We start from the raw sequence: 26,561 nt of genomic DNA, 5'->3' as shown, positions 1-26,561 counted from the left end.
TTTAGCAATGTTTTTTTCTTGTGTTTTCGTCCATAGCTGCTTGAAATTTCCATAAGATCTCTTTCCTCAGTTTCTCAATATTCCACGTTGTACGGACTTGACACTTTTGCTATCTTCATCGATTGTAATTGATCTTTTATTGCCACTAAGTTCTTGTCTGAACTAATATTTGCTCCTGGATGTGTGTTTTTACTATTAATTGACTTATCTAATATGTTGTCAATTAGATGTTATCAATTAATATGTTATTAATTTGGTATTTCTCGTCTTGCGCCAAGTTCTCTTGTAGGATTGTAAATTAAGTAGGACATAGATAACATAATTTTTAAAGTTATCATGCCAGAATAGCGTTAAATGATATTTGGCAAAGTTTTTGAATGATTGATTCCTATTTATGTCCTTTGCCAGCAGAGAAATTTAACAGACCAAAATCTACAATTTAAAGTGGAACCTAAACTAATACAGTGGTTTGATGCTTTCTCACCGGAAATCGAATCTGGGACCTGTGCACCAAAGGCAAGCGCGCTAGTCACTAGACAAGAGAAAATATGACACTTTATTTACTTATTTGTTTTATGATCTATTAAAATATGTTTATTCATTTATAATATGTGGCTAGTAACATATCCAATATTATTGTCTATTCTTATACATTCTTGAGGTTTTTTTACGTTTTCTTGCATCTACGTTGCCCAATAATTCACATGAAATATCATTGGTAATTGATTTTGGTTTACGTTCTTACGCTATACCGAGGTCTTATTGACAGGACCTACTACTTATATTGAACTCGATTCTGGAACCACTCTGGAACTTAAATTCATTACAATTGGAAATTGAACAAACTATCGTGAAAGATCCTTCTCACACGAAACAGGTTGTTCCTTGCTACACTACCTGGCTTCCAAGAGAGCAGGATTTCAAGATTACACCATAGTTCCAGCATAAAATGTGTTATGTCTTCGACAAGTCTGCTTGCGAATCACAAACTTGCACTTTAGGCCTTTGTTAATTCTGAAATATTATATTCTAGTTCATTGTTTATTTTTAATTTTAAACTTACATAGTTTTGCTTATATGAGAATATCACACCACTCTTAATTGAGAACAAGGAAGTCGGGACATGATATACAGAATATAAATATATAGCAAACTCATTCAAAGATGATTTGTATTCTGTACTCTGAAGTTTAACCATAATTTGACACAGTATGATAACAGCACACCGTTGCACAACGAAGCCTTCAAAGACCTGCTCACGAAATACATTTTTGAAGGACCGAAGGAGTAGTAATGTAATCTACCTCTCTTAAAGGCCAGATAGTGTGGTGGGGAACGACCTATAGTGAGGGTTGATAACTATATCAGGTTCAAGCCCCGTCGTGGTACTAAGCCCACGTTAATAATTGGTCCCCATCCTTCATAATCTTGGTGCTGCATAAAAACTTAAGGGAAATAACCATACTAAACGAAATAAATTTTGGCTTACCATTTACGCTCGTATAGTCACCGTATAGTCTTCATAGTTTCCTTCTGATTGCTTGAAAATGACTTACAGAACTATGCAAATTTAGCGAAATGAAATAGATTAAAAGACAACACTAGAGCTTTCCTTGTTTATATGCGACACATAAATTCAGTTTTGATAGGTTACTTGAACTTTTTAACATTGTAGGAAATTCTGTATCAGTATTCTTCTATTAATTGATTTTTTTTGAACAACATATTTAACGCATTTAATAATAAAATTATTCTTGAAAGCTTAGGAGATACCTCGAAGTCGTAAGTAAGACTCTATCATGCAAAATCGTAAACCATGTTCGCATATATGTAGCTGTCTAGTATACTATGGAACTTGACAAATATTTTATTCATGATAATGGGTCATAGTATGTGAACCTAATGTCCTTCAACTGAAAGGTGCGGCCATATACGAAGTGACATTCCATGCTCTTTCTCTCTGCAGTTGTCAAGAACCACTTGACTTCTCCGCGTCGTGACTTCTATCGGTGCATCACTTTTGCTTTTGTAATAAATAAAGATGAGCAAACGAAAGCGAAAGTTTACTTAATCCCACTTAAAGTAATAATGAATGTGTCATAAACAATGGAGATAGGTTTGAGTTAGGTGGATCTGTTACGCAAAGTACTTTACAAGTGATTATCATTACTAGTTTTTATTTTTTTTATTTTAGGTTTATGCACTAGTGTGTGTGACCTGTTTACCAATTCATTGGACAATTAGATGACATTATGCACTCTTGCAACATTTCAGAAGAAAAAAACTTAAATTAAGCTTTCTGTTGGATGGATTTAATGTTAGAGGAAGTTAAGAACTGAAACTCTTTTTCTTAACAACTAAAAACGTTATAATTTACTGCTTTCTTTGTGCCTGCAGCTTACTGTCGTTCTGGAATTTGATGAATAATGACTTTAGGAAACTATAGTGTAGTGAAAAGGATTGGACAAGAAAACAACTTAAATTCCAATTGAAGTTACTATCACGATATTCGTCCAGTGTATTGGGCCAATTTCAATTGAGAAGACGTAAGTAAAGAGAGTGGTCAGCTGAAACCGAACTTCGCATCTGCCAAGTACAAGGAAGATATGCTCCTACCTATCTACTCTACACAACTCAATCGAAACTTGTTGTTTTACAAATTTCTAAGGTTAAAACACTGATTTTCAAACATATTTATTTTAAATGTACTGTAAAAGTTCTAAACTATCTCGGCATATTTTTAAAATGATATTAGAGATAGTGCTCAAATTAAAATTTCGAATTAATAATACCTATATTAGACACTATAATTTTATGATTAACTCTTGTTTCATAATTATTAGGCCTTTATGAAATCTCTCAAAAATAAACTCAAAGGATTTCTAAACTTTCAAAGAAACAATAGTATCATTAGGTAGTGACGTCATATGATAGCCATGTTTGTAGTTATTAAACATTTTGTATAAAATTTTATTTTTCTTTATAATTTCCAAAAAGGAAACAGCAGAACTTCCCTTATTTCTTTAAACAAGTTCTATCATACTCCTCTCCTCCGAAATTGAGAATGGGTTTGAAGCTTACATCTTCTTCACACCCAGTGATATCTGGGTTTATTCTGTAGCAGGTAAAAAATTGATAAGTTTCTGTCGTGATTTTGTTCAAGGTACTGATAGTTTTTAATGTGTATTAATTTTCTTTTTCCTTTGTTTATTTAATTCATTGATGTACATGGGCTTAAAGTCATAAACTTCTGCACAGAAAATGTTTCAATTCACATATGACATATGACAAACAACTAAATATGTCGAATAAATGCTCTTTGCTGCATTCTTTATTAGCGTGTAATTTAGATGTTTGTTCGATTCATTGCTGTAGTTAAATGCTCGTTTCTAAATTTTAAATCCAGATCACGTATTCATATCACCGAAGGATTATTTTACATAGGAAAATACATGTGCATGATGGTGCTTTTAATCTTTGATATGCTTTGTGTTCTATTATACGTATATTTAAAATATTGATACGTATATATTGAATTTAAAATACTCAAGTCACTTTTTTTTCCTCGCGTCATGAACATCCTAATATATGCTTAAATTGACCCCAGACCAGAACGAATCACAAATTGTTGATTTTATTATCCACAGCTTATAATTTAACACATAGTTCCGGCAATTGACGAACTGAGTAAAGAGTTGAAAGGTTAATACGCTATTTAGTGGTCTCTAAGTGCGGTGCTTCGTATATAATTAGATTTCATACATAGTTGGAATGGTCTGTGGCTCACGATGACTATAAATTAAGTTGGTTAGTCAGTTTGCAGTTCGTGATTTTCTCGTCTTATTTGGTGATCCTTTACTGTCTCTACACTTAGGATTGGTTAGGCTCGCCTCTTTGCAACACGTTGCGTGATAGGTATTTATGTTGCTTAATAATCTTCCCTTTATAAGCATATAATAATAATCGTTGAGACTGATGTTTTCCGAATAAGATGTGAAGTTTCCTGCAGAGTTAGGATTGGGATTGAGTTGCATAAGTGATTGGATAGCGTTGTTTGTAATAAAGTGGCGTTGTTCTCGTCGTTGCTTCATTTGTCTGAAGTATCTGATGTTTTTAGGCCGATGAAATAAGGAATATGAAATGATAAAATGAAATAATCTTTGTATTGTAAGTTCATTTCAAACGTATTGAAGACATTCTGTAAGTTTGAAGGCTTGTGTAATTAGAACTAGTTGAACAGGGAAGAAAAATCACATCGTTATAACTATGAAAAAATAAGTGCAATAGACATATACTAAAGTGGATTCCTGCCTATACAACTTCTTTCATAGATCCCTTGTTGCTATATACAGTAGTTACCATACGCATTGCCCAGGTTGAATTCCCGGAAATAGCACATGTTGTTGGATACTATTAAGCTATAGATAAATCTCTTTGATAACGTCAGTGCTAAAGAGATATTAAATTTCAATATCAACCAGCCAATAGTTTGTTTTGTCAATGATTTAAATGACGACCATCCTTTGTATATTCCTTTCTATAATTTATAAAAAGGATTTAACGTTACAACAGATGTTATTAAATTGGTTCACTGTCTTCAAAGTTTTTAAGGGGAAAAAAGTCGTATTTATTTTTATTTATCCACTTCCATTACGAGTATCTATAACAAAATATGTAACTAAGCATTACAGCATTATGAATTTGAATTTGAATTATCCATCAGGAAGAAAACGTGAAATTAACTCTGGTAGAACATAGAATTTCTCTGAGATTGCATTTTAGCTCAAAGAACATCAGTATGTCTTGTGCTGAAAAGTCCGTGGTCATCTTCGTTTGTGAGACCGTCGAGCTTTGCAAACAGATGATTTATCAAAGAACATCGATTAAATTGAGTATTACAATATTTTTTCAGTACATCTAAGCACCATACAATGCTTCCGAGAGGGCTAGTAAATCTTAGAGAAACACACACTCGAAAAACTAAGTTTGAATTTATGGTGCGTTCTAAAGCAGGAACGATGTCAACACTTTTCTGTATATTTTAGTAAAATATAGGTAAGGTGTTGGTGTGATTCCTTCCGGAAAACGCAACGTAAATTTAATTTTGAGAGTGTAAAAAAATCACCATTTAAAAAAAAAAAAGATTTTTGGATTTTTGAGAGAATGTAAAGAAGTCTTAAATGCCTGTATAAATGACACAGTGCCAAGTTGTCAAAAATACTTATACTTCAGGTTTTATGGGTAGCAACTACTAATTCTCGTGCTCAGACAGAAATAATTCAATCTACTGTATGCTATTCAATATTTTTAAAAACCGGTTACGAATCATTTTCTGTGTAGGGATAAAGATATTTGTTACGAAAAGTTTAATTTATCTTTCTAGCTGAAATATTTGTGCTGGGAAATAATATATATATACACACAGGGTGTCCGGAATGGGACTGACGGTTTTTAAAAGTGTATACTTTTAATATGGTCAGAAATACAGAAGGGAAAAAGCATACATTTTAAAGGAGAACTCAACAAATTTATTTGGTCTTACTTACAAGTCATTCTAACTCAGTGTAACTCTACGGCGAACTCCATTTGTAACTCTTACAATATCTAGTCTGAACTCAATCTTTCTCCACATATTCTGTAACATCTGAGGTGTTACTGAAGCAATCGCATTCTTAATACGGTTCTTCAGTTCATCAAGGTTACGCACCTTTTCACCAGAATATACAAAGTTTTTCACATACCCCCACAGGAAGAAGTCCAAGGGGTAATATCAGGAGAGCGTGGAGACCACCTAATTGGCCCATCATGGCCTATCCAACGGCCAGGAAATTCAGTATCAAGGTACTCCCTCACTTGTAGGCTCCAATATGTCGGGCCACCATCCACTTGGAATATCACTTGAGGTTGCAAATGTTGTAACTGAGGAACAGCAAAGTGTTGAAGCGTGTCTAAGAACACATTTCCTGTTATGGTTTGCTCTATGAAAAAGAAGAGGCCTATAACTGCATTATGTGTTAAAGCACACCAAACATTCAATTTGGAACTGTCTCTAGAATGTTCTATGTACGCATGCGGATTCTCAGATCCCCATATCCTAACATTGTGTCTGTTAACTCAGCCAGACAAGTGAAAAGTTGCCTCATGAAAGAAAACAACACTCAATAGGAAATTATGGTCATAATCAATTCTGCCCAGAATTTCAGCAGCAAATGCTGCTCTCTGTGGCTTATCGTTGGGCTTAATTTCTTGCAACAATTGCACCTTATACGCGCGCAAACGTAATCGTTTGTGTACCACATCTTGTATTGTTGAGTTTGGAATTGCCAATTGCCTGCTCGCTGAGCGAATTGAATTCCTCGGGCTACGTGAGAAACACTCTTATTGCTTCCACATTTTCTTCTGACACACGCGATTTACCACCGTTGCGTTGTTTCACTACACTACCCGTTGATGAAAATTGATCCTTCCACGCCTGGATATTGTTGCGTGATGGAGGATCCTTGTGGTAAACACGTCGAAAGTTTTGTTGAACTTGAACAACACTTTTTGTCTTTGAAAACCACCACACGCATTGCGCCTTTTCGACTGCCAACGCCATTTCTGTTTATCGGCGATATTAGCACCATCGCCGGTAGTTATTCAAGTATGAAAATTTGCTGAACAAAACTTGTTGAGTTTTTCCTTCAATATGAATGTTTTTTAATTATTATTATTATTCTGTATCTCTGACCACATTAAAACTACACACTTTTAAAACCGTCAGTCCATTCTGGACACCCTATATATATATATATATATATATATATATATATATATATATATATATATATATATATATATATATATATATATTCAGCACAAATATTTCAGTTAGAAAGATATATTAAACTTTTCGTAACAAATATCGTTATCTCTACAAAGAAAATGATTCGTGCCCGCTTTTTAATTTTTTTAATAATATAATATTATGTATATTTTTTATATAATTTTTTACCCAACTTTGTTACTGTAAGATGCTCATAAAAATAATTATTTAACTTATTCAAGCTTTTTACTTCCGGGTGATCAGTATATCAAGTGATTGAAGCTTCTTTATATGACTACTTCAGAAAGAAAGAAAGAAAGAAAAAAGAATGGGTCATACTGAAAAAGGAATGCTGTCTTTAATGAGGATAGCTATATTGAGAAGTAACTTGTTTACTTGTCATAAAATATTAAAAGCTGTTCAATCTACAATAAGGCGTTTCATTCTATACTTAGCTTACTCCACAGTAGATATTTTTAAAAGAACGTAGAAGCATATGTAAAAGAATCCTAATTTGAATAACTGAGAAGACAACTTCCGGCTTATATCATCAGTGCACACTAAATAGTACTTACGTTATTTATTAAGTACATTATCTTTACTAAATACTTAATCAAATTGAAATATTGAACTTCGGAAAAGATACTCAAGGCGTTGGTTTTTTCATGTCGCTAGACCGGTAACTTACGACCTAAATAGATATGACACTGGAAAGAGCTTCTCAAATATTTTTTGACTAAATTGTTAATTAAAATTTGCAGACTTAACGTTTTGAAATGTGTAGTGTTGGCATTAAAGCTTCTTTTTTTTTTTTTCATTTTAAAACTTTTAAAAAGAAGTTACTTTTAAGCTATAGCTACATAAAGGTGAATTTAATGATTGAAAATTAGGTAGAAACCGCCTTGCAAAATGAGTATGATAAAATTTTCCTTGGTTACTTCATAATTTGCTTATCTCTGATCTTGTAGCGTGAAGTGCAAGATCTTACAAGTACAAGTAAAATCTGCAAACAGAACATTTAAGATGAAATGAAATGAAATTTTTAGTTTCACGTCGTATATTTGTGTATTTTAGGGTAAAAGAGACGTTTTATTCGTCATATGATTGAGTTGAATGGTGGAATGAAAATGTAAAAGGGAACAGAAGAACATAGAGAAAACCCACGGACACGATGTTGTCCACCTCAGATTCACATGATCTGAGATCGAACCAGGGAAATCTCTCATCAGAGGTGGTCGCTCTGCCACTAAGCTACAGTGCCACATAAAACATTAAAGAAATCCCTGCTCAGGACAGTAAAGAGGATCAAGCGAAGCTTACATATATTGGGTATTGATAGCCATGTTAACCAATAAGATGTTAATGGACTGACTCCATTAACGAACTCGGTCAGTATAACCGCTGTAGTTATCTATTACAACAACAAGAACAAGATAACAATAAGAAATTTTCTTATATGTATGGGATATAAGAAACCATCGTTAGAGTTACCGCTAAACGTTAAAATGTTAAAAGATTAACTCCATTAAACAGCTCGGCCACAATAATTGTTCTAGCAATACATTATAAAAAACAATGTTCAAAAATTCGCTTACGCTGCATGTAGGTCTATAGGTTATAGATAACCACCGTTAAATTCATCGTTGTCCGTTAGACATTAACGGACTGATTCCATAAACGAACTTGGCCGAGATAACCGCTATATATATATATTGCAAACAAAAGAATTTTAGGAAATTCGCTTCTATGTATGGGATAGGTTATTCAGAAATTTAGATGAGTCACACCTCATGCGATAATTGAATGCAGTATTGACTAAATACAGGGTGGAAACACTAAAAATGTAGTCAGTGTATTAAATGCTGAAAATTCATTGTGGACATAGGAAAGAAGAATTTCAAGTACAGCTTACAATTCTTCTCTGTGGCTTACCAGATAATTTGACTTAGACCTATGACAAAGAGATTTTTGGGAGGTAGAATTTTCTTGTCTACTGAACTGTATTCAACTTTATTTTGAAATTGCAGGGATTTATTTCGAAATTTTCTGTTCTATAAAGAACTTACTGAAATGTTGATGGGAAAAGAAGAATGTCCGTTTCCGTGTCCAAATCTGAGGATGCCCACAAAATAGAGGATTCTGTCCGTATTTTTGGCGGGGGAAAAATCTATCCGTATTAAGGAGGTGTCTGTTATTGAGAGGTTTCCGTTAAGAGATCTTTCACTGTCTATTCTTAATATACACATACATATTGCAATATTTTTAACTTTCTACACCAAAAAAACGCTAGGGAGAGATTTTGTTCCACAAGATTTTGAACGATGAGGGTTTTCCCTAGGTAAGATTTTATCCCACAAAGTTCTGGTCAGGGGAGATTTTAGACGGTGAAGTTTTGACCTTGATGTTTTAGGCCACGAGGTTTTAGCCAGGCAAAATTGTGGCCTACGGGATTCTGGCTGTGAGCACTAGTGTAATGAAAATCTAAGAACAAAGTTTAAAAAAAATACATGTATATATTTTATAAAAAACATGAAAAATTTTACTCTAATGCTAAAGGAAAAAAAGACTGAAATTGCAAATATCATTTTTGTATTGTTATTTTGTGGCAATTTAAAAATGTGAATATTAGGTGATGAACATCTAAATATAACAAAAAAAAAAATATATATATATATATATAGTCTCGGGCAATCACGTACCCCCTCGTGTCATTTAAAATCATTAGGAGAAAAAACAAAGTAATTATAGTGGACCTCAGGGTCCAGAATGATGCAATTTTTCTAATATAAAAGGTACACGAGAGGACAGTGAGGGAGGTTCACATTAAAACTCAAAACAAAAACTTAATCGTAACTCGAAAAATGGGTGGACGACGGAGAACTGGACTCAAATCCTGTTTAATGTAAGTTGTATTTTTCATTCACAAAACGCTGTTACTTTTGGTGGCCCAAGCTTTTAGTTTTGGTTTCCTGCGATAAAGTTAAGCCTCAAAATTAATGACTATCTCTTTTTATATATAATCATTAGATTGATTTCTGTAATTACCTGTAAATAAAACATTGCATTTTGGCAAAAGGGGAAAATAAAAACACTTGTCTTTTGTTTTAAATACCATCCAAAAATTTATTAAGTTAATAATAGGTGGTAACACTCATCCTCTCAATAAAATCTTACCGCTATATTACCGCATTATTTAAACACTAGGCCGGGACGTTTTGTGCTCAAATCATTTTGATAATTTTACCGTTGAAAATGATTTTTTTGGTCAACTTGGAATATTATGACGAATTTGTTACAAATACAAGTAGTATGTGCGTAAAGGAGCATACGTGTCACCGTTGGGAAAAAACTAGCAATAGGTACAATCTATTGGTTAACTGTAATTTGCTACATATGCACCACATAAGTAACAATTTCTTCCAGCAAAATTAAAAACTATCGATTGTTATTGGTGACAAACGACACTTTTTTTTTTAGCGCCAGATGAGTGTAAATTCGTTTCTTTATTTTCTTGAAAACTATGCATATGCGTTTACTCACAAGTATGTTATCTTGTTCAAGTCGGTGTTATCTATTGACTGATACATGTCCTATTTTTGGTAAATATTTTAGTTTAACAGAAATTACAATTTAAAAGTTACTTATGATTTTAGACTATATTTTTTAAATTATACCCGTATTGTCATGTCATAATGAAGAGCTTAATGAGGGTAAACTTTAGTATAAATTTCACTTCAGTAAGTACTAAATAGCCTGGTTCTCACAGCATCCATTTTTAGATTTACAAAGAAATTAGATTTTTTTATTTTCTCGAAAACTACGCATGAGTTTTTACACTTATGCATTTCATTTTGTTTAGCTCAATGGATTCTATTGATAACTATATACAGAGTTCGAATCAACGATTAGGTGATGAGGTTTCCTTCCCTAATCAAACATTTTCCCCATCTCGTCAAAGGATTTCTTTCTTACCATAAAAATATTTACCCCGTTTCATATATAGACCATATATAGATATAGTTACAGATATAGATATATCTTACATGCTATGTATATATACAGGGTAAACCTGAAAGATGTGCGCAAACTCCGGGAGGTGATTCCTAACGTCAAAAGAAGACAAAAAGTCCTCTTGCATGTCGAAATCTGCGTCGTGCACGAATGACAGATGTGCCAACTTGGAATCAACGATCGAATCCTGTCAATTGAAACGGAACATAAAGATATTTACAAACTGCGGGAAGTAATTAGTAACATCAAAACTAGTTAAATGTGGCTATGAACATCAGCAAAATGGTACATTAGGCAATTTATGCACGTCTTTCTGCTCCGTTCCAAATGTCAGGATTCGATTGTCGACTCCAAGTTGGTACTTATGTCACCAAGGGTGCCCATCTTGTGGTTTCCAAGGGGGGGGGGCAAGTATAAGCGACGTTTCAAATATAGTTTCAAATTTTGCTGTAATTAATGTTAAAACTCTGTTGGGTTTTCGATATTCTGAAGTACAATTTCCTCTAGGGGGAGGGCGAGCGCTCCACCTTGCCCCCCTGATGGGCGACCTTGCGTGTCACTCGTACGCGACGCGGAATTCGAAAACATGCAAAAGGACTTGTTGTCTTCTTTTGATGTCACGAATCATTTCCCGGAGTTTGTGCACATCTTCGAGGTTCACCCTGTATATATATATATGGAGTAATTCCCCCTCTCTTTAAGGAAAGCTTGATTTGAATCCTGAATATTTTTCTCATTTTTAGACTTTTTTAAAACTCTAATAATATTGTTGAATTATTATTTTGATTTATATTCTCGTTGAAAATCACTTAAGGTTAAAATTTAGTGATTTTCAGATCTCATTTCTCTAGTGTTGCTTGTTTCAAGATTATTTGTCCGACTGTCGTGCCAGGAAATTCTTAGTTTTCTTCCTTCAACCTAACTATTTTGCTCGAATCCGTCTTCATTATATTCAAAACGAACTGGAGTTCTTGGTAGCATTGTAAGGAAGTGAAAGGCGACATCACCTAATAATTTCTCTTGTTTAACAAGAAGGTACACATATGCAGATTCAGACAAGAAGACGCAGTAGGTGTTTGAGATCAAGGGTCACAAGGAAGCAGCAGCATATCTTTACCTTATAATTTTACGTTAATGAAGTGTTTCTATACGATGTCGTGTGTTATGATGCACACAATCACATTTCGCCCGGAAAATTACTTGTATTATCACATAAGAGCCACTTCTGGTTGGATGGAACACATGGACTAATCTTGTGCAGAAGACGCCTCGTCATTGGGACATCTTATTATTAAGTACATACTTTTGACGGCAGTCGCGTGCCAGAAACTTCGTTAATACATTGAGTACATACCAGCACGTTTTCATTCGTCGCCTTCGCTACAAAATTATATAATACTTATCTCTCTGGAAAAACTGGTTAGTAAAAGGGTGGCTTACTATTGATGTTGTTTTGTTAAATACAGGAAGTATCAAGATGTATTGATAATGATCTTGGAGGAGATTTCGAAGTGTCATCATCATCTCTCTTTTAATACAGACTAGATGGTTATACAATATTACAGAGCCACCTTGTGGCATTATAGTCACCCTTCTTTCACTTGGTGCAAGAAATCAAATTCGATTTCCGGCGGAAGCACATGTGGTTCGGATGTCACGTTAAATTGTAAGTTCACGTACAAGATAGTCTTATCTATAGATTGAAAAAAGTCTCGACCTGCAAATATATTCATCCCTTTCGATAATTGATTAAGTTCATCATTTTAAAAAAAATAGTTACGATCGTATACAATACACACACACACACACACACACACACACACACACAGTTTTAGTATTACAATTCGTTATTTCCTATATAAAAATGAATTCAAAACTCGGCTACAGTTTCAAAAATTATTATTTCCAATCCAGAAAACAATTTCATAATTTATATGCAATATATATCATACATTACTTCAGAAAACTCGCTATGCTCAATCCTTTATATGTTACTATTTTCCAAATTTTAAGCACCGCTATGCGAATTTCTTATCCTCTTAGAACATTACTGGAGAGACAAATATTTAATTTGTTGTATTACATAATGCTGTCACAACAACTATTCAAAATAATTCCTTACATGTAAAAAGAATCGTACTGTAATTGATTTCTAAAAGGAAATATTTAAAAATTCAAAACATTTGACATATGAATTGAGATATTAAATGAGAGAAATGACTAAGTTAAGGAAAGATATTAACCTTAAAGCCACTCAACCATCCTTATACGCATTAGCATCGAATCTTCTTTCGAACTACATTGCGTATTACGAAAAAGAAAACTGAAAAAGTTATAATTACGTGTAGGCAAGAGGATAGTCTCGTTATTAGGTGACTGTGCCTGACCAATGATTGAGATCTAATAGATGTCCTTATAATGAAGCTATTTTGTTACATAAAGTTAAAAAACGATAACTCAAATATTCTCCTTTCAACCACTAATAGGTGTTTCATTCTTTAGTCTCCATCAACCTTTATCCCAGAAGTCTTACCAATTAGATGCCAGATGAATACGTTGTATTACTTAAACATATGGTTAAAAGATACAGAGAGAAAGTAATCAAAGTTTTTAAAAAATATTGAAAGTATGAAGGAAAAAGAAATCAATTTCTGAACCACATATGTTAATTCTTAAATCTTTAATAGCTTTTGACTCAACGGATAATTCTCTATACGACTAATAGCGTTTAAATTACTATTGAAATACTAATAGATTATCGTTTTGGTTTCAGGTTTGAAAGCATACCATCATTATGAAATACTATATGCGTATAAGTATAATGTTCACATTAACCATAACCTCGTTTTCCCCTAACAGTTTGATTCCTGATTAGGCTACTCGATTACTAACCCGACCAGTGGTTCGTATCTGACTTCATACAGTAGGTTTTGAATGGAACGTTAAACGCAAATTATTGAATTCCAATTTATGTTTTGATCATTGGTATATCACATAAAATGTTAAGAAAACCACACTGCTTCTGCCATTTTTCCGCTTTGAACATATCGGTAGACGTAGATCGTATCTATTTAAACAAAGTTTATCTAAAACTGCATTCATTTATATTCTTATTGTGATCCCTTCTTGAACATTTACTCTTTGCAACTTCTACGTATCTGACTGGTGTCCCCTCTTCTCTACTTCTGTACTACGATTGTTCTCAGTTCATATGCCACATTTCGTTCATATGTGATGCAACAGATTTTCATTTAGGTTACGGCATTGCTGCGAAGAAATTGAAGCAGAGAGAAACGAATTTCAATGTTAACTAGCAGCGTTCACCCCGCTTCGCTGCGGTCACCCCGGAACGCAATAAACTTTGTTACTTAGATAATTTTTACTTTTTCGCTTTCAAGTGATATGATAAAAACCATAGAAGATTGCAGTAAATCTTAACATTATATCGCCTGTCATTTATGTTAACCCGCCCCGCTTCGCTGCGGTCATCCCGGTGCTGGCATATTGTAAAAGTGTCTGTAAAAATAAGCAAATCAATTAAAAAATTTTAAACAGAAGATTCAAGCTATTTTCCGCTGTATATCGCCTGTCATTTATGTTAACCCGCCGAGTGACACGGTCATGCGGGTTGCATATAAATACGTTTATTTTTACCTATGATGAACTAATAACAAAGGATTTGTACGTTATGGACACTTGAATGGTCAATTATCTCAAGACACTGGTAATTAAAAATTAAAGTGATATGATAAAAACCATCTAGGGTCCAAATCCTAATAACCCCCCAAAAATGAAAGAAATTGGTTCAGCCGTATTAGCGTGATGAGCGGACAAAGGATTTTGTACGTTCTCTTTTATATATATAGATTAAACTATTTTCTATATGTCCAAGAAAATGCACTATTATAGTTTTGCATACCCCAACAGTTCTTAAATTTTCTTTTATGTCGATAACAAAATTAACATATTGTTAAAATTAATTTCAAATTTTAAAGATTAGTTTCTGTAAACTCATGTTGGAAATTTCGTATAAAGTGACTCAAAAACTATATATTTGCAAGCTATTATTTGCGTATAGTTGTAAGAAACATGTGTTATTGTGACAATCTTTTAATAGTTTGATGTATTATTACTTCACACGAAAAGAATGCATAAAGGGAAACAATTGACATTTTTGGATTCAACGTGTTCAAAGGTCCTTGTTCGTCTTTATTACTTTGTTGTATTGAAAGTATTCCAGCTGTAGATTTCAACACAGAATGAGACGTGCCGGGTCGTAGAATTACTAATTAATACACAGAAATTTATGACTACGGCAGGCACCCTCTCCTTTCTCTCTGCATACAAATACCTACACATACGTACATATGAAGTGATGGGTGGGTCAAAACCTTTCAGAATGACATTTGACCTTGCAATAATAATAAAAACGAAAGTTACCTCTCCAGTTGTGTAAATTAACCTGGTATGACAATTAGCTTACGTGCATCAAAAACCAGGAAACCAAGGTTACTCCCTTGGTAACTCTACTTACTGGTATAGGCATAATTTATTCCCAATTTTTTTTCAAGTTAAATGCTGTTTCTAGATATGGATATTTAAAGAACATATATTACGTATCTATACGTAACAAGTTTTCAACTGCGTATGGTGCTTCTCGTATTCTGATCCTGCTGTGAGATTTACGATGAAAATCCTAGTTACATCTATCATTCTGACTAGAAGCGGAGGTTACTTACATTCTCTTCCCTACTACGTTCTAATCAATATTCATTAGATATTGCATTTGTATAATTCTGTGGCTTTATTTTAGAATTTTTGTTATAGTGACTAAAGGACGTTCAGATGTATTGGTCTAATGGGAAGATAATTATACGTATATCAATTTACATATGCATACGGGATCCGAAATTTTCGATGTGAAAATTTAATGCACGAAATTATAGATGTACAAAAAGTTTGGTGTATACACTAATGAATGAAATATATTAGTAATGTAATAACAGAAGCAGACGAGACACTAGTAAAAGTCGTTCTATAGCGCCAAACAAGTCGTCCTTCTTCGATTTCTAACTAACTTTGATTATAGATATATACTGCACTTACTTTCCGTAATAGGTTTGTTATGTCCAAGCCCTAAATTTGGTTGCCAATAATTCGGGAACTAAAGGTCTCCAGTTACGGACCAAATATGAAATGCAGACCTTAACAAACTTAATATATGTGAAATACCGTGGTATCGAAGCATTTGGTTCTTGCGTTATTGATTATCAAATTTGAGGTTTGGACTCAATTAAGTCCGAACCCAAATTTCGATGGCAAATAACTCGGCGACTAAAGATCTGCACAATATAATATTTGAGCGGCTTGGGCGAACATAATGGTAAGTTCCACTCAGTGAAATTGAGTTATTACATGAAATGAGTTGGGATCGAACAACAGAACAGTATGTAGGTTATTTAATTTCGGAAATGCACCTGCAAATGGTCGGGGAAACTTCTTTAGTATGTGTCATGCATTGAGCTGCATGGGAATGTTGAACCTACTTTCCAAGAACAGTCGAAAGTTAGAAAATGTGACATACTGCTATGTTTCCCCTAGTCGCTCATTTTATAAAAGTAGTAAACTCATGAAAGTCTACTACCATGCCAAGTTTGGTCAAGATCGGATGTTTTATTAACCGATTTTAGTGAAATTTCTTGATTTCACTAAGTTCCATCCCAACTCCGAAGACCAATAACTTTGAAACTAATAATAATTCATGCAAAGTTCGAATGCTTACCTAGCTTGTTAACCTTACCACCATACCAAGTTTGGTCAATATCGGATGGTTTTATCGATCGTGATTTAGTGAAATATCCTCATTTCATTAAGTCCAATTCCCAATTTGGTCAATAACTCGAGAACGATCTATAAACAATAATATATCATGGACACACTAAGCTACATGAGGTCTACTACCATTATAAATATGGTCAAGATCGGATTAGTATCGTCGATCCCCAAATATGATGGTCAATAACTCAAGAACCAAAGGCCTACACGCCGTAATATCTTATAGGCTCTTGAAGTTCTATCACCTTTTAGATTTTGATCAGATTGGATAAGTTTCATCGATCATGCATGAACTATTTTGTCCTTAAATCGAATGAAGGATGAACAAGTAAATAAAGAGCGAGGAAGGGAATTATCAATTAATTGAAACGTGCCAATGAATTAGTTCCTGTACAATCATAATATTATTCTTGCATAGGAGTCATATTCTAAACCTGACTAGTCTTTTTCTTTTTTTCTAACAGCTAAGGGTCAGCGTCACATGATTCAGTTGTTGATTGTCTCGTTACAAGTGGAAATGAAACTTAAGTAGCAATTTATTAACTTGAGATCTAAATTTCTTTAGAGAGAAGAGGGAGGAAAAAAACTATATTATATATGTGATTATGTCGAAAGAGTCTCTTGTAAGAAATTCTCACCCTATGTTTTTTTTTTTTTCATCAACTTCCATTACAGAAGGAAAACCTCGAAGTTAGTCATTTTTTCTACGTTGCCGGTCATTTCTTGCACCTTCAGACAAGAGATTTTTCTTTTAAATGCGCGCCGCTTGGTAAAATAACCATCATTTCCCTAACATGATAAGTTCCAGGTTTTTAATAAAGATGTTCTAAATTAGACATTGTAATTCCATCATACAAATAATAATAATAATAATTGATATAAAATCTTTACTTAAAATTTTGATCCACTGTCCATTTGAAATTGTACAATTGGTCTATCTTAAACACATGTAAGCTATTCAATAAAAATTTCTATAATAAATCGAATGGTGATCTAGATTATTTCCTCGTGTTGTTGACCCTAAACTAGCTTTCTTCAAGCTTTCCTTATAGTTATAAATACACTATTTGAAGTTTCTTAATCAGTTATGATGTTTTCACAGGTATTATTGTAGTGTTAAGTATAGCTGATGTTTTTCGGAGTTTGAACCCGATTCCGAATACAATTCACACCTTATGAGCTCTATAAGGAAACAGTATTGTAAAGAAACAAATGTATGATATTGAAAACCTAGTATTAAGCTGATAAATAGAACACATTAATCTTGATATTTTACATTTTTAAATACAAAGAAATTAAAATAGGAATTTTCTTGATGTTTGTGATTGAAAATTGTGAGCACTGATATATGATTCAAACATCTCGTTTTAAAAAAAAAATCGGGTATAATATTGCGAAGCATGCCATTACAACTTCTAATGTGAACAAGTGTTTCCTGTCTCAAACTCACAATATCCATATTTGTAGTTCATTTTATCGTTTTTCGAGATTTATACAAACCAATACAATTACCTCGTTCAAAACTTATGACTTTTTTGATAATATTGATAAGGTATAACAAAGTAATCAATATCATATAGACTAATCTATTTAGTATATTAAAATGTATGAATATTTCATTAAAATTTCATTTTTTGTAAAAGGTATTTCTTATACACAATTCTTTTTTGTGCACCAAAATTTCCTGGATCCATGCGTTAAACATGTATGCATTATAACTCAATAATCATTGAATATTATATCTTTATAGTGTGAGGGAAAAGAGATTGTAGGTATTAAAATGCATTATATATATGCTTGTTTAATTAATTATTTAGGTTAATTAATTAATTGTTTAATTAATTAGGTGGATAGACTCTATTAGAGTAATTTTGGGTAATATAGGGATTTCCATCATAGTATTACTTGTATTAAATTAATCTATAACCGAAATGATTAGTTGATAATATTGTGTGGTGCAGTTAAAAGCTGCAAGCAAATGTGAACGACGATTGTGGTATTATATTGCGTTATTCTGGAGAACAAAAGTAAGTAATTATGGTTATTTGCATTACACATTTTGTTCTTTGAACATTTCAGTAATATGGATATCAGGAATTCACGTATAAATTTTTGAGTACAAAAAATAAACTCATTTATAGTAATCTATAGATATTGCATTATCACTACACAGCAAACGATAGACCTACCAGGTTATGATCTAATTGTAGTGCTGGAAATTACTAAATATTGTCATTGCGTATAATATGGGCATATTCATTTTGTAAAAAATGAGCAGGTGTAATGAGCATGCACTGACCAATTATCAAATAAGCAAAGAAACATATAAACATTTTCCATCATAAAAGATATTTCGACGGCTTAGTGTTATATTAACGTATCTATAAGAAAGTTAGTTTTTCAGAATCGCGGAAAGATTGTTTTCACGTATTTGATTTTCGTTTTTGATAATCCAAAATGTTTTTTATTTGATCAACTATTTTTTACAAGGAAGTTTGACTTATAATCATTTCAAGTCAGAAACATTCGAACTCTGATAATATCAGAAATATTCATATCTAAAAAAATGTAGATATGTTGTTTGACATTAAGCCGTTAATTTTTATAAACATATTATGAATATTAAAAGAATTATATTTTGCTTCAAAGTACGCCGCCATCTGGCTTTAAAGAATTGGCTACAACCCATTGGCAATTGAGCTCTTAAGACAATTGAAGATGTATTACTACACATGGTGACAATGGTCGTCTTTCACTAAACTTGAATTCTGCGACATATCACAAGCATGGCAAAAATTGAGATGTATGGCAAGGCAGTCAACTAGTTCTGCACAATAGGTATTCGGGCTTTCTAACCCAAATGCAATAGCAGATGACGCTTGCGCTGGAAATAAACAGGAACATACGAGCCAAAACTATATTCTATTTTATATCATGTCATATACATTTAAATTCATCATATTTGGTTTCCGTGTCTAATATTATAGTTTTCATGTGATTCTTTTCGTATTTTGTATTCGTCATAGATCCATAATCTAATTTTCATTTCATAAAGCATTATAAAACAATGCTGTTGGTTATAGTATACCCCATATAACTTTACTTTACTTGCGAAGTATTCGTAAGCTGATAGGTATGTGATATACAAAATGTAAATTATATTGTGTTTGGATTCAAACGCGTATAGTGCCACAAAAAACGTATCGGTCTTTTAATAATGCTAATGTGCAAATTTTAAAATATTATGGTAATTAGAGTTATGGGTTGCATAAACATCTACGCGACAGAATTTAGATATCCCTAATCATTATAAACGCAGCAAGACTTCTCAGTCTGCCAGTCACATTAATTCTCAATAGTTCAAAACTCAAGACTAATAATTGTCGCTAGCTGCGTTATCTCCTTTTTGACAGCAATAGATGTCAGAAACATGCAAACAATTTACAGACAAGCCAAAAATTTGAGAGAATGTCAACTAGTGTTTTTAATAGGAGTTAAGAAACATTAATAGTCAAATAATCTATGAATGTTTTCTGTCTCCAATGTACTGGCAAATACAAGAAACAAAATGACATTCTTGAGGGCACGGTGGCTCAGTGGTAGAGCGCTTACCTCTGGTGCGTGGGGGTCCCTGGTTCGATTCCCAGCCAAGCAGGTTTGTGATGGACAATACCGTGTCCGTGAGTTTTCTCGAGGTATTCCCGTTTCCTCCCGCATCTCATCCCACCAATTCTTCCATCGTCATCCACTTGGCCTTAATCATCGTCTCTGTTAGCCCAATTGGCATAATTGTGGGACGTTAAACTGAAAGATTTCATTTTATTTCATTTCAAAATGACATTCTTAGATGACCTGTTAAACATTTATTTATATTTTAATGAAAAATTCTCTTTTCAACACCAAAAATGTAATATTCGAATTTATTCTGCTTGTCATTGCAGTCTATGTCTTCTCTTATATATGGTATTGTTATTAGGAATACTTTAGCTGTATTTTTTTTTTTTTTAGAAAACAAAGAACAAGAATCTAATGAGGTATTGAAAGTAAAATTAAAATCCTTTTCTCTAAAAATATAAAGAAAATAAAAGAAGCAAGCACGTGTCTGCCATGTGGAGTCTGTAATTGTACTACTTTACGATGCCTCTTATCCATTATCTAACTCCATTTTATTTCCACTACTTCGACAGCCATTTATAGTAATAAAATAAGTGGAAAGAAAATGGCATTCCGAGGTGACAGTGCAATATACAGTATTAGCATGCCTTGTTATTTGTTAAAAGGAAAATTTATGACAAGCCGATGACTGAGCACAAAAAAGAAGTCCCCACAGAGGTAAGATACGATGCTAAACGTTTCAGACAACAGAAAGAAATCCTTTCATAAAGTTGTTGAGATATTTTTACACAGCAGTCATTTTCTTAATATGACTGGTGAATGTGTTGACAATGCAGTATAATATTTGTCCTCTTACAAACGGAATGTCATTTCAAAACAAAAACTTTTCTTGTCTTGTTATCTAAAAAAAGGAGACAAGAAAATGCAGATTTGGTCTTTCTGCTCTATTAGAAAAACTGATTTTTGGTTTTTATTTCAATATGTATCGGACTCAAATCCTGCTGAATATAACTTTTTCAAACGTTAGGGAGGGAGCCCATACACAAAACCAAATCCGGCGATAATTTTGTTTGTTTAAAGCTCCTTACTCACCCAAAGTAATTGAAGCTATTATTTATATAGATTTGAAAGTTTACAGTGAACTCAAGATATACCTATCATAGCCTGGGTTCTAGTTTCCCCCCAGTTTTTACCTTCTAGATCCGCCCCTGAGCTTACCCCACTTTTTTAATTTTCATGAACAACCTTCAATGAAGAATACCAAAACACTTGGATAGTAAGCCAGGTAGTATCTACAAAATAGTACTAAATAAAGCAATAATTAAATGTTTTCAAACCTTTTGTTATAGGCCAGAAATTTGGGTGCGCAGTTTGTGACGTCATCATTGTTTGACACCCAAACTTATACACTATACGGAGGCCTTGAAAGCAGTTACTATTTCATGTAATATCGTTTTGCAGATATTATCTGCCTCATTTTATGTACTTTTATATTCTTTATTGTCTTCATGTTATTCATTATTTTTTTTAAATGATAGTGAAATTACTGTTGGTCAAGAACTTAGTAAAGTTTGACGTCCCATTTAGAAACCGAAGCTAACCCGTGGGTTCGGGAACACACTTCCTTGATAACTGAATTCCGGTCTTCCACTCCAAAGTTGGGAACAATAACAGTTTAGCTACAATATAAAGGAAGTAAAAAATAAGGATTACATGGTCTAAATCAGTCATTTCCAACTAACGTAAATGCTCTGTGATGTCTCAGTTTGCTGCTCTCCTTCTCAATGACAGGAGAAAAAGCTGGCAGACAGTGATAACAGGTAAACAAGAAAATCGATAGCACAGTCGATGGTTTTGCAGGCATAATACACGTGGATCTATGACTGCGCTTACACTGCCAACACTTCCTTATTCTATCTTCCTACCTCATGTTCCTCCTTTCCTCACCTCATTATGATACTATTTGCTTTTCTCAGATTATAAAAACGCGATCCTACGTCATCGATCGGCCAATTGTAAATGACTGGTCTAAACATTATTTTTAGTTTCAACATATTCATGATTTCAACTTTAGGAATGCGAAATGAAAAATGCTTTGATGTGCTACGAAAGTGCCATATAGACAAAGAGAGATAAATAATAAAATTCACACGAATGATGATGACGAACTTTGAGGACGAAGAAAGCGTTAATTACCCCAAGGAAACCAATGGGTACATATCAATATTGTTTCAACATTTATGAAGTGAATTTTAAAACCTTATTTTCGTGAATTACCTGCATTAAACACTAGGTGCATGACACAAAATCTGAACTAATGATGGAAGTCATTCAATCGGGTATCATTACATAAAGAAAGACATTCTCTTTTTCTCGTAGATTTCACCACAATTACATACTAAAGAATGAACTATTGAAAAACGTATATCCTGATGATACGTATATAAAAATATGGTATGTGTAAATGACCCAAAAGTTATTCCACTCATAGGAATATAGGGCTATATCCCACTTAATATGTCATATTGAAATTGGCAAAACCTCATAGCTAAACTATTATGGAGAAAGTATGTTGCATTAGTATAACATTGTGTATTGTTTAGCAGCAAATTCGTTAAATGACAGAGAATTAGAATGGGTCCTTGCTCCCTGTACAAACATATTAATGTTTACAGAATTTTATTCAGTCCATCATGGACCTATAAGAACGAAAATAATTATCGAGAACCGGTCTTGATATTTGAAATCAGTGTCCTCGATTTATTCCTGTGTTTTCTGACATGTCACAACGCATCTACTTCTCGACATAACTTTACTTCGTATGGAAACGTATCTGTAGTTTGAGCAAAGTAGATTACTTCAAATTTTCTAGTTTAGAATTACAGAATCAAATGAGTTGCAGTCACTCGTAACGAATATACTTTGTTATCCTTTATATAGCAGCTTCCGCATAAGAATGAATGCGGAGTTATTGTGAAAAGCTTAGGCAATCATAAAGCAGTTCGTTTTATGGACCTCCTCTATAGTTGTTATAAGGACCTTTTCTTGATATAGAAAATAGCCCCTAAATCTTTTTAGTAAACTTACGTTAATAACATAAATACGAATAGTGGTAAGTAGTTTTTCTATTATTATTATTATTATTATTATTATTATTATTATTATTATTATTATTATTATTATTATTATTATTATTATTATTATTATTTTATAATGGGGATGTCAGCATTGAGGCCATTTGTTTCCATCACATACCGACTCCTATAAACAAAACGAATCAAAGAACCGTCATCCCCATATACCCCCTCTCTTTGTAAGATGTTTATCCTGGTGTCACCAGTCGCCAGAGCCTCATTAGCCTGCAGTACAATGAATGCAGTTTCCAGGGTGTACTACAAGGAAGTGAGGTTGGCGTTTGGGCATTCATAAGGGAGCGCCCCTCACTCCCTTTTTATATTTTGCATTGTGAGGGCATAAATATGTACCGAATCATGAGCTCTAGATTATTAAACGTTTTCTCGTAACAACATGTTTTGGTTAAATGTAGCATCTATTAAAATTCTGGTACGAGGAGTCCCTGCTTGGATCCCAATCATATGAGTTTGTGGTAGGCAACATTGTGTTCGTGAGTTTCCTTAAGTTACTACAATTTCCCCCAACACTATCATTCCACCAATACTTTTATAATCATTTGTATTCCTTAAACATCCATCTTCCATGGTCAACATGTCGTAACCATAGGATGTAAAACTAGAAATTTAATTTATATTAAAATTTGTTTCACAATACGATATATAAGTAGTCAAACTTTATAGCGCGTTACTTTAATTATTAAAGCCAGTTTAATATTAGTGACTTCTAACGGTTGAAAATTTAAGTTCAATCATTGTGCTAATTTGAAAATCTTTTTACCGGTATTTAACAAGTTAAGGAGGAAATAAGTTAAAACGAAGGGAAGACCTTAAACTGAAGTTATCCTAAAGCTACAAGTATTTTCTTTCTTTTAGTGCATACCTAATTGAAAATACACAAAATGAAAAAATGAATTATATGGGAACAAATTTTATTATTGCTATTGTTTTATGGATCTACTCGTGAGATTATCGTGCGTACGTAGCTTCCTTAGCCACTCATCTGTGTAATCTCAGAATGTGACCTTGAGTATATCATATATTGTTTCGTAATAATTCTAGCTTTTGTAGATTATCATGCAGAATCACGGTAATGTGCTTGCATACTAAAAAGTAAGTTTTGTTTCCTTACTAATGTACATAATGACCTTAGTGCCTACTGAATCAGTAAATTATTGTATTACTTCACTGTTCGTGTTCTGAAATCGAACCTTGCACTTTGACATTCCAGAAGGTTCCTGGTTATTAATGTGTTTTAGAGAAACTTTTCCATATCGCTGCTCAGATCAGGGTTCCTGAAAAACGGCAGACAAAACGTATATTTTGAAATTAAACTAAATCTGTAAGAAGTCACGTAATCAGCATTCATCGTAGTGTTACTTGTGAATTCGTGAAATTTTTGTTTCGTGATCAAAGCTTGTTTTCGGTGTTAGAGAAGAAGGAAGGCAAAAATGTCACGAATACTAAGGTTTTCATTTCTTTCTAGATTGATGTTCAATTATCATTTGTCTTAACATATGAAAAGAGAAAAACAAATGTTTTATCACGTATAAATTAAATATGGACATTTGTTTAAAGTCTTGGAAGTTTTCTGTTTTCAGGAAATCCTCATAGAAAATGTCATGTTCCCAATTCAGGATTTTTTTTTGTTTATGGTGCAAAAATATACTTTTTAAAATTGAAGTTGCAATATAATTATGCTAGAATTTCTTTCATGTAGTAAATAATCGAAATTATTATTTGTAATGTGGTCTTCATGTAACTTACTCCATCATTAGCAGTTTTTAATCTTATATACTGACCTTAGATTTAAGATGTAATAACCTTGATTTTAACAATTTATGTATTTTTATTTTATTTTCGAATCAGAATGGAAAATAATGTAGATTCCGTTTCTTCATTTCACGGAAAGTTGTAATGCGCCGCTATACTACACCGTAGCACATCACATAATAATATTTTGTGGTGTTAGAGTGCATATTATAATATTTCTTCCTATTTAATGTTGTTTATTTATTTTCTACTACGAGATAATCCATGAAAATACTACTAAAGATAAATTTTGAAAATCTTAAAAATTTAGTTGATGTAGGTGATACGTACTTTGTTTTGTATCTTATGACTTCAAACATATTTCTTTTTCCAAATCTAAATTAAACATATTGATTTTAAAAGGTTGACTTAAAGTTAAAAGTTTATAAGGTAAGTAAATTGGAATAAATTTCTTCGATTCCAGCAGAATATAACCTGCTATAATTTTATTTCTAGTTAAATAAAAGGCCTATGTTTACCAGAAGGGGTCCAGCTCTTTTCTCTAAAAAATGTTACAAATTTTGGTAATTTCTGTTCACATTCAGTTAGTTTAGGGTAGGATTGGTTAGTTTAAGTTAGGTTAGGCTAGTTTAGGTTACGCTAGGTTAGTTTAGTTTACGTTATATTAGTGTAGGAATCCCGCATAATTTTCCAAAAAATCATAGAATTTCGCTTATTTCTACTAATATTACGTTAGTTTAGGTTAGTTCAGGTTAGCTTACGTTAGTTTATGTTAGGTTAGGATAGATTTGGTTATGTTATGTTACGTCTAAGCACTTGCATCACTCATTTCTCCTGTAAATTTTGTTTTTTTTAGGGATGGCCAGAACCGGTTCCTGGTGGAACCGGTTTTCGGGTCTGAACGGATCCGGTTCTAGAAGATCCGGTTCCGGAACCGGTTTTTCGGATCCAGGTCTGGAACCGGTTCTTCGGATCCAGGTCTGGAACCGGTTCTTCGGATCCAGGTCTGGAACCGGTTCTGAAAACAGAAACGGTTCCTCGCGGAACCGGTTCCGCTGGAACCGAAACTTTGTGACCATCCCTACGCTAAACCCGAGCTGCTGGCAAGCTGTGAACAGTATGTTAGATGAAATGGTGGAAGCGACAGGCAGGCGCCCAGGCGGCGGCAGCTTGTCTTGGGTAACTGGCAAACTCATTGGTTAAACAGGCAAACTGGCCAACTCATTTGGCTAAACACCCACTGGTGTACCAAAATTGTTTTTTTGGGGGCACAAACGGGTCTGGGCGGGGAAGGCACAAGCGCATGGTCCTCTTTGCATTATTTTTGAAGGTGAACTTTATGCCTCCTTTACGGGTCTTTGGGGGCTTTCGGATCCAGGTCTGGAAGCGGT

At 33.4% G+C, this 26,561-nt stretch overlaps 1 protein-coding gene across 2 annotated transcripts in view; it reads left to right on the top strand.

The window, feature by feature from the left end:
• LOC145689801 (uncharacterized) overlaps positions 1–26,561 on the top strand; it is a 252,656-nt gene that overhangs the window by 90,887 nt on the left and 135,208 nt on the right. The window contains exon 1 of one of the 2 annotated variants that reach the window (XM_081764009.1): positions 25,481–25,599. The exons of the other annotated variant lie outside the window; for it this stretch is intronic. The gene's annotated coding sequence lies outside the window, so the exon portion shown is untranslated. Of the gene's footprint in view, positions 1–25,480; positions 25,600–26,561 lie in introns of those variants that run through there. 2 annotated transcript variants of the gene reach the window in all.

This window comes from Thermobia domestica, chromosome 1 (assembly GCF_964235325.1).
Source record: "Thermobia domestica chromosome 1, izTheDome1.hap1.1, whole genome shotgun sequence".
Lineage (NCBI taxonomy): Eukaryota > Metazoa > Arthropoda > Insecta > Zygentoma > Lepismatidae > Thermobia > Thermobia domestica.
Note: the sequence above shows the minus strand (reverse complement) of the source record. Positions and strands in the feature narration are given on the sequence as shown.